General features: G+C 46.6%; 1 pseudogene; it reads right to left on the reverse strand.

Annotated features, from left to right (window-relative positions):
* Window positions 1-1,062: 1,062 nt before the first annotated feature.
* LOC132251888 (olfactory receptor 6F1-like) lies at window positions 1,063-5,763 on the reverse strand (annotated as a pseudogene).
* Between the last annotated feature and the right edge of the window lie 2,226 nt (window positions 5,764-7,989).

Consider the following 7,989-nt stretch of genomic DNA (forward strand, 5'->3'; position numbering starts at 1 on the left):
CTTCCCTGGCCAGGTCACTCCAGGCTACTAATGGGGCTGGCCAGGCCCCTCCCACTGGAGCAGCAAGGGAGAAATGCCTGGCAGGTCCTGCTGGTAGGACAGGGGAGGGAGAAGTGGAATAAAACTCTTCCCTGCTCCCTTCCAGGGCCAGTGTCTGGCCAGGCCCCCACCCCTGCCTGTCCCTGCTCTGGCTGGGGAGAAAAGGGGCAGGGCCAGCCCTGCTTGGCTGCAGCAGAGAGCACAATTCAGCCCACAGAGCATGCTGGGATGCTGGGGGATTCTGGTTTAACTTAAACCAGGAAGAGGTCTGGGACAGAAATTGCATAAACCCGTTCGAGCTCCATCAGTTAAGTCTGATACTGCATTCAACCAGGTTTATCTCAAACTGGTTTTGGCCATTTTGAAACTGGTTTATGTGCACTGCACTTATGTTCTGTTACAGGTTTAAACCAGTTTCTGATCACTTAAACTGGGCTGTGTGTAACTTCTGTACTTAGCCCTCAACATTATTTCCAAATCACAGATTTATTTATTTTTAACCATGCTTGATATTTACTCAGTAGTTGGACTGAATGTTTAAAGGAGCCTCCGTTACTTTTAAATATATGAGCCAGTAGTTACACTGTCTTCCAGTTCTTTGATAGATAGGAACGTGACAGCTGTGGGTAACCAGAGCACGTGCTACCTAGATAGTAATAACGACAATGGATTGAATTTTCAGGGGAACTAAAGGGAGATCATAACAAAATCAGACACTTTTCCTCAGTAGAGTCCAGAAAGCTTTAAGAAAATGAAGCCGGCACCATTATCTCTAGCTTGTGGATGGCAAAACAGGCACAGAGAACTGGAGCAACTTGGCCAGGTCACAGACTTCCTTTGCCATAGGCTTGGAAATGTAGCCCAGGTCTACAGGGCCCGACCTCCCCAGGCATGACATCCTCTTTCTAATATGCTGAGGTCATAGTGACTTCTGAGAATAAGGGATATCAGCACTTGGACAGTAAAAATGTCATAAAACAGGATATTGTTTATCTACTGACAGTAACATTTTTAGAGAATGAGTCATGCCGCACTGACCACTTTGCTCAAAGCATCCTTCACCTCTTTGTTCCTTAAAGCACAGATAAAGGGGTTCAGCACTGGAGTGACAATAGTGTTTAGTACATGGACAGTTTTGGTCAAATCAAGTGACTCCTTTATGGAAGGCTTGACGTGCAGGAAAATGGTGGAGCCATTCCAGATAATCACGACAATCAGATGAGAAGAACAAGTAGAAAAGGCCTTTTGGCGCCCTTTGGCTGATGGGATGCTCAATATGGTGGAGATGATGTAAATGTAGGATACCAGAGTTATTGCGCATGAGCCCAGGATGACAATAAATGAGATGATGAAGGCCACCAGCTCCACTGACTGTGTGTCAGTGCAGGAGAGAACTATCCATGGGGCTATGTCACAAAAGAAATGATTAATGATATTACATCCACAGAAGGACAGCCTGGAGATCAAATATGCTGGGGCAGAAATAGCTAGAAAGCCACAGAGCCAAGAGCCAGCTGAGCAGATAAGGTGCCATTCATAATGGAGCTATAGTGCAGTGGGTAGCATATGGCCAAATACTGGTCATAGGCCATGACAGCCAGGAGGAAATACTCTGTACTCCCAGGGAGAAAACAAAGTACATCTGTAGGAGGCAGCTAAGGAAGGAGTTTGCCTGACTTTTCTCCAAGAGGACTGCCAGGGCTTTAGGGACACAAGCTATTGTGTACCATATTTCCAGGAAAGAGAGGTTGCAGAGAAACCAGTACATGGGTGTGTGTAGTTGTGGGTGAGTTCTCACTAAGAGTATGATGGAGACATTTGCTGTCACTGTCAGGATGTACATGAAGAGGAAGAGCGTGAAGAGGGAGACCTGAAAATAACATTTGCCAGGGAATCCTTGGAGGATGAAAACATACGGACTGCTCTGGTTCCCCCTCTCTGCACTGGCTGTAACATTCAACTGTCAAGTCACAAGACACAGTAAGGGATACAACTTTATATTATCCAATACATTGATAGATGTTGTGAAATATATTTGTCACGGGCAGGGTCCTACAGGAGGGCCGTGATCTCCTTAAGGCCCCCTCTTCCTTGCCAAGTCAGCCCAAGGGCACCCTCTAATTCTCGCCTGCCACGTCTTTGCTGTTAGATAAAGTTGGGAGGCTGCCTTACGTCTCCTTGGGCACGGCTAGTTGGGACCTCCGTCCCCGTGATTTCCCAGACTCTCCAGGGATCTCCCTGTATGATGGGTGCACCCTAGCCTTATGGGCTACGCGTGGCTCCAGCCACCCCTGATACCACGCCCCAAGCCTCGCAGATGGACTAGACATTGGTCTGTCAAAATACCGTTGCCCTCTCCTCTGGGGCCTTCTGTGCCCACTTTGGGTCTTCTAGGTTGAGCCACCCTTCTCTCAGGCTCACCGCACTTCTACCCCCTTTGTCTAGGGCTCACCGCACTGCTACCCCCTCTCTCTAGGGTTTACTGCAGTACTCTGCCCTTCTCCAGGGTTTACCGCAGCACCACGCCTTCTCTCAGGGGCTCACCATGCCCGCACTGGGGCTTCCCAATAGTACCCCTTTCCCAGGGCTCACCACGCCCACACTGGGGCTCTCTCAATAGTGCAGCCCCCCTCCTGGGGCTCTCCGCGCCCACACTTGGGCTTCTCAAAGTTGTCCCCTTCCTGGGGCTCGCTGTGCCCAACTTGGGCTTCCTAATAATGTTGCCCCCTTTCCAGGGCTCACCTTGCCCAACTTGGGCTCCTCAATCACACGGCCCTCTCCTGGGGCTCGCCATGCCCACACTGGGGCTTCTCAAATGCCCCTCTCTGAGGCTGGGGTCTAAGCATCCTGTAAGCTGCGCCCTAACTGGCGCTGGGGCCCCCACGCCACTGTGGGTTCCCCGAGGCCTCCTCCAAACCCTAATAGCCTCTCCCAAACCACCGGTGTAACAACATAACAACAAAACAAACACAAGCCTCTTGGCTATAACTTAACTTAAGGCCGCCTGGCTATAACCATGCTGCTCACACATCTCCGAGCTGCCATCCTTTACTCTGCTAGAGCAGTTCCTACAGCACTCACATCTTAGCTCCAGGAGCTCCTGCCCCTCTAGCTGCTGGCAGGGAACTGCTAGCTTGGCCTTAGCCCCTGGGCCTTATGAGGGCCAGGCCCTGCCCCTTCCAGTCAGCTGACTTCCTGGTTGCCCCTGGCAACCCCCAGCTGTGCTTCTTACTCCCTGCCAGGGCTCTCTCCCTGGCAGTTTCCACTCTCTAGGAGCAGAGCACCAAGGTGCCCTGTGACAATATTCAATAACATACTCTTTAAAATTATATGTATCCTTTTGGAACAAGCTTATGAAACACCGTCATCTATTGTTCTCTCCTCTCTTATAACCTCTAGACATGACTCAATGTGACTTGGGCTCCCCCAGGAGCTCAGATAACACTGCAACAATCATAGGGAGAGAGTTTTAAAAGAACTGAATGGGCTGGGGGTTTTTTGATGCTGCTGCTGATGAAATTAAATAGAGAGAGACTGAAAACCAGAGGGATATGAAAATACACATGGATACACATATGCAGGCGGAGGGTGTCAAAAGAAAGGGGTGAATGTATGCATGTGTGTGGAGAGAAAGAGAGAGGCTAAAGTTAAGTTTGAGGCTTTCAAAGAGTCCTAAGAGAGTTAAGCACCTGAATGCTTCTGACATTTTGAGAATTTGATACCTGGTTCTCTCAAGTTCTTTTGACAGGCCTAGACTAAATGAAATGGACACTTAGCCCAAAGAGAAAAATTATTATAGAAGTTCAGTTCAGCTCCCTTGAGATTAATACATTGCACATTCAGTTGGTACAAATCAATGTAGCTATGTTGAAACAAGTGGGACAAATATTCCTTTCCTGTATAGAAGTGCAGCTCCATTTACATCACTTGAGGATCAAAACAAAGATAACTAATTTGGCACGCACCAGAATGATGCTTTCTAGAAACAATTGTAACAGAAGTGTCTAAGTACTACTGTAATATTTGTAAACAAGAAATTGTGGGAATAGGATACAAAAAAAGACGATGCAGTGGGCAACAGAGATTGAACAGAATGAGACAAAATAAAGTACCCCACAATATTAAATACTACAAAGAAGATAAATTAGTGATAGCTGCTCTTTCCCATAAAATGTTTGAACTAATAATAATATAAACTATGTTATGATGATGTTCATGATGTTGTTTATAATAATTATAATTATGATGATGATGATGTAATTACCCTTTGGAACTCATCACTACCAGTTATTAAAAGAATCCAGCCCTTGGCAAAATTTAAAGGAAAAGAAAATGATATAGGTAATGATAGGTAATCCGTAGAAACTTACTTTTGAATTTTTATACATATTTTATGTTTGTTATTATCAAAGAAAGCCAAGAGAGAAGTGATGTATCCAGTTAGAAGAAAAAAGGAGAGAAATGAAGAGAAATAGATGAAAAGACAAAATGAAAGAAAGAAATGCACATCTAGAAATACAAAGAATCAAAGAGAAGAGTACTGACACACACTCCAAGATAAAAATCAAGATAAAAAGACAAAAACAAGAGCAGTATGGCCAGGGATAGATGACAAGAAAGGCAGGGAGGGCTGTACAGGGCTAAAGAAAACAAAAAGCGAATGACAGGAAGTGATAAGAGGGGGTGGGTGAACAGAGACAACAGAAAGGAAGATGACAGTGAGAAATGAAATTTGGTACACAGATAGTTGTATAGACAAGTAGAAAGATGGAATCACTGGATGTTAACAGATTTCTCTTGTCAAATCAGGGTTAATTGCAAGTCAGTTAAAAGCCGAGCATCTTAACACAGGGTCACAAAGACGAACTTGGAGGACCCACGGGAAGCTGTCTCAGATACGTTCTCTGAACAGCCCAATATCTCACAAGCTGAAGTACCTGCCACTTACCTATGGAATAAGGACATGACTCCGACATGTGCTTCTTTCCTATATGTCCTTGAGCCCCTGGGAAAGAATCTCTGGGGTGACTGCGAATACTGTGTGCATGTGAGGACGTCCAATCAATTTGTAGCTAAGCAAATACACTTTCATTCCACTTTGATTTGAACTTTGAAGCTCTGAAGTCAGAACTTGTTTATTGTATCTCACCGTCTAAGTCGACGAACAGAGGCTGTATTTGTCCTAAGAGAAACTATTTTCCTGGGACAAAGTGCATGCATACGGCCATCCATTTCCCATGGCCCAAGGCAAAGCCCAAAAAAATGGATCCAGGGCAAGAGGCAGTAACAGCTTCTTCTGGGGTATTGCAAAGTGTATCTCAGGGCATCATCCTGGGGCAAGTGCCCAAGTTGGTCCTCTAGGCACCACTTCTGCCCCGAACTCAGGCCATCATCAACTTGGGGCAGCTGTTGCAGGCCTGGTGTTAGAACCCGACTGCCCAAAAGTAACAGGGCCCAAGCAGTTTTACCCACCTATTAATTGTCCTGAATGGTGAATTTGCAGTAATTTCATGTTCACCAGCCACTTAAGGTTAGCATCAGAGTCGGGTCCATCTGAACAACCATGGATCCATTCACCCACCAGGAAGATCTACTCATTGGGGGACCTACCCACCCATCCAATCGTTCATCCACCGAGTTAAGGTCCACTTTGGACACCCCTCTATTCATCCACTCATCCACTGATCCTTCAACAGTGGTCCCACCATTATTGTCCAGCGCCATTTGCAAGGGCAACACCAACTGGGCCCAGGAAGAGGTAGTGGATCTCCTCACTATTTGGGAAGGGGCTAAGAGCCAGTATGGACTCCATTCAAGCCACCAAAACCTAGCAGCCTTTGAATGGGTCACTGCAGAAATGGCAGCCCATGGACAGAACCATGGTTGGGCTCATTGTTTCTGCAAGTGTCAGGTACTGAGGCAGTGATTCATGAAAACATGCCATGCCAACTGTGTTTCCATTACATGCACGGTGATGTGTACCAGACCCACAGCCTCACAGGTATGGCATAATGCATGCCCAGACACACAGTGGACAGATTGTACATAATCCCCAAAAGTGACATGGATTTTGATGCTGCCTTACTCAAAAGCTTGTAGCCCTCCCAGATGGCCACACCGACAACGCAAGAGATGTGCCATTTCAAGGACTCAAAGGCTTTCATGGACAACAGGCTCCAAAAAATTTTCACTGCTTTATTTCCAGGATATACAGAGAAGAAGCAAGTGTCTTCTGTGTGTCTAAGAGTCACATTCTCAGAAGTATCCTGAAAGTGGTACAGACATACCCTGTGTGCTATTGGAAAATTACAGCCCCAAATTTCATCACCTACCAAATGGGCTTACCCTTGTGTTTCTTGAATACAAGGTGATGGTTGAAGTGGTATAAAAGAGAGGAGGCCAGAATGTGTATTTCTTAGCTTGCAGTCAATCTGGTATTCTCATTTCATGAATGAGAAGAGATGATGAGAAGCATGGCACTTTATACCCCTAGGAAAGTGGGTTCTTTTTGTCTGTTATCTTGTTTGCATATCATAGTAATGTTTACATGATAAACATTACTATCATGTAATGTTTACATTACTATGATGATGATGTGATGATCTCTAAGCACCTTACATTCCCATGGCGGACTTCAATCCCCAAGACATCTGCTGGGAGGGCAATACAGCAGTGCACAGGCAATCCAGGAAGTTTTTGGAGAGTGCACAACTTGCTACTGCAAGAGTTGGAGAGGCCAACTAGGGGCCATGCTCTTTTTGACCCACTGGTCACAAATAGGGAAGAATTGGTGGGGAATGTAGTAGTGCATGGCAACTTGGGCAGCAGTGACCATGAGATGATTGAGTTCAGGATCCTTCAGAAAGGAAAGGAGAAGAGCAGCAGATTAAGGACCCTACACTTAAGAAAAATAGACTTTGACTCAGGGAACTGATGGGCAGGATCCCCTGGGAGGCCAGTCCAAGGGGAAAAAGGAGTCCAGGAGAGCTGGCTGTATTTTAAAGAAACCTTATTTAGGGTGCAGGAACAAACCATCCAGGTGCACAAGGAGACTAGCAAGTATGGCAGAAGGCCAGCTTGGCTTAGCAGAGGACTATTTGGTGAACTAAGACACAAAAAGAAGCTTATAAGGTGTGGAAATGTGGACAAATGACTAGGGAGGAGTATAAGAGCATTGCTCGGGCCTGCAGGGATAAAATCAGAAAGGGCAAAACACCACTGGAGTTGCAGCTAGCTAGGGAGATGAAGGATAACAAGAAGGGTTTCTACTAGTCCATCAGCAACAAGAAGATGATCAGGGAAAGTGTGGGCCCACTCCTCAATGGGGGAGGCAACATAGTGACCGATGGTGTGGAAATGGCTGAAATATTCAATGTCTTTTTTAACCTCAATGCTCACAGACAAGATTAGCTCCCAGACTATGCCACCTGGCAGGACAGTTTGGGGAGAAAAAAGCAGCCAATAGTGGCAAAAGTAAAGCTTAGAGACTTTTTAGAAAAGCTGGACTTGTACAAGTCCATGGGGCCTGAAACAATGTACCTGAGGGCAGTACCATAGCAAGGGAGGGGGTGAGTGGGGTGACTGCCCTGGGTGCTGAAGCGAAGGGGAGATAACAAAAACTGCCCAGCCAGGGGAAAGCATGGGGTGGAACTGCGAATGGCTCATTTGTGGCAGTACAAGAAGTGTGGGGACAGCTTCCACCACTGTGTGCACTCCCAGGCAAGCATGGGGGGGAGTGCCCCCTGGATCTGTGCATAGGGTGAGGGCGGGCTGCCTCTGCAGGCTTGCCCAGGTGCCAAATTTCTTTGCTACAGCACTGACCAAGGGTGCTGATGGAGTTGGCTGATGTGCAGAGCTGTGCAGAGAAACAGTGTTCCCTAGGTATTTGAACATGGCGGCGTCAATCCCAAACTTGTACTTCTAGAAAGCACTCAACCCACAGGGGTTAGA

This window comes from Alligator mississippiensis, chromosome 7 (genome assembly GCF_030867095.1).
Source record: "Alligator mississippiensis isolate rAllMis1 chromosome 7, rAllMis1, whole genome shotgun sequence".
NCBI lineage: Eukaryota > Metazoa > Chordata > Crocodylia > Alligatoridae > Alligator > Alligator mississippiensis.